Raw genomic sequence first — 2213 nt, 5'->3', positions numbered from 1 at the left:
GTATATAACTTTCGAGTGAAGAGAAATAGATTTAAAAGGGAAAATCTCAATTATTAAACTAAAATAATTAATTATATTCAGCATCATGTCATGTCTACAATATATATATATATATATATATATATATATATATATATATATATATATATATATATATAAGAAAAATGGGGGAAAATTTCTTTTTTCTATTTCACTTTTTTGTTTTAATGCTGGAATTTAAGTAGGAGTAACTAATATTCACATCGATTAATTAGAAACAAATGAAATTTTAGATTTATACAAGAAATGATTCATACATGTGTTGTCTTAGAGAGTGTTTGTTTAAAGTTTAGGAATCACATTTCTAAAAATATATAGATAAGAAATGAGAATTTTTTTTGAAAATAACTAAGTTTTGAAGTTTTATTAGCAAACTAACCAACCTTCCCCAATAATTTTCAATATAATCATGTTTTAAACAAAAAAAAGTGAATTAAAGAGGAGGTCGGGATAGCTCAGTTGGTAGAGCAGAGGACTGAAAATCCTTGTGTCACCAGTTCAAATATGGTTCCCGGTTTTTATATTCAATTTTTTTCAATTACGTGTGGATTTTCCTGCAGATTTGACATTACCTGCGAATTTTTCTATGGAGTTACCTGTAGAAAATTTATCCGTAAGTAAATCCGCGAGTAAATATGTAGGAAACGTTAAATCTGCAGAATAATCCGTAGGTTATAGGAAAAAATTGAAAAAAAAATATAGCATGCGCCAATTAAAGTGGCGTCTTCTCTATAATCCACTTTTTTTTGTTTTGTTTGAAACATGGTTAAATTGAAAATTATTGTGGAAGATTGATTAGTTTGATAATAAAATTTCAAAATAATTATTTAAAAAAATTCAAGAAATGAGTATACATATGTTTATTATAAATTGAAAATAATTATTCTTAAACTAAAAGAAAAAAAACTTTTCATAACTTCACATATTTTCATGGAATTATTCAAAAGTAAAAGAATAGAAAAGTGGATTATCATTAAATTTTATAATTTTTTTAAAATTAATTAAAACCACACTTTTTTTTAGGAATATCAAAATATTTGTCAAATAATTTTTTTAAAAATTACCTTAAAATAAATTTCCTACTTTTATTTTTCCGTGTAAATAATTCTTAAAAATAAATTTTAATTCCGTAAAACTAATGTATCTTAAAATTTTTAAGTGGATATGTGGTGTCAATGTCTCTTCCATCCTAAACATTTATCCATTAACATTTTTACTGTTGTTCAGACCCCATCATCTAAATCTAAAATACTTTATTTTTTCATAACATCGGATTTAGTTGATCATTTCATATCAATTAAAAAAAATATATGAATAAAGAGAGAATAACACATTTTCAAATTTTGTCATATATTTAAAGTGAAAAAGTAAATAGGAAGTGTTCTGGACCAACCAAATCGACTCCGACCGACCACCATTTAGGGACCACACTCTTTCTAGAATCTTTTCAGCACACAAGAATTATCATCTGGATGATTATAAAGGATCTGAACTGCAAGTGCATCTATAGACATGGTCAAAAGATATGTTCTAAAATACATGGTCAGAAGACATATTCTAAGATGTGGTCTAAGATATGGTCAGAAGACGTGTTCTAAGACATGGCTAAAATCATATTCTAAGACATGGTCTAAGATATGGTCAAAAGACATGGTCAGAAGACATGGTAAAAAGACGTGTTCTAAGACATGGTCAAAAGACATATTCTAAGATGTGGTCTAAGATATGGTCAGAAGACATGATCCAAGACATGGTCCGAAGACATGTTCTATCAGAAAATGGTTCAGGTGCTGAACCTTCTGATGATGTGCTGCTTGGCACCTTCTGGTGTGTGATCAAGCTTATGGAAAACCAAAGTTATAGTTCTGATGTTTGATGCTTGGCATTAAGACAGTAACTAAACAAGGTTGTGATACTCATAGTCTTGTGATAGTACACTAGATTCTGAGATAAAGATCAGGAAGCTCTAGTCAGACTCTGATGAGATGTCATGGAGAAGTATTCCTTCTCTATATTTCATTCCGTACTTCAAAATTTATTTTACGAGTCTTGGGCTTAGGGGGAGACTTTGAACAAGCATAAATGAATTTTAAAGTATTAACAAATTTAGGGGGAGCTGGTTAGCTTTTCTGAATTTGAGTTTTATGGTGATTACCTAGTATAAATTGTTCTAT

At 28.4% G+C, this 2213-nt stretch overlaps 1 non-coding gene across 1 annotated transcript; it reads left to right on the top strand.

Moving 5' to 3' along the window:
• Positions 1-483: 483 nt before the first annotated feature.
• Positions 484-556, top strand: TRNAF-GAA (transfer RNA phenylalanine (anticodon GAA)). The gene has a single exon. It is a non-coding gene; the product is annotated as a tRNA-Phe (tRNA).
• The last annotated feature ends 1657 nt before the right edge of the window (positions 557-2213 follow it).

The sequence above is a fragment of the Vicia villosa genome, unplaced genomic scaffold, assembly GCF_029867415.1.
Source record: "Vicia villosa cultivar HV-30 ecotype Madison, WI unplaced genomic scaffold, Vvil1.0 ctg.000073F_1_1, whole genome shotgun sequence".
NCBI lineage: Eukaryota > Viridiplantae > Streptophyta > Magnoliopsida > Fabales > Fabaceae > Vicia > Vicia villosa.
The sequence above is the reverse complement of the archived record's forward strand: the minus strand, read 5'-3'. Positions and strand labels throughout refer to the sequence as shown.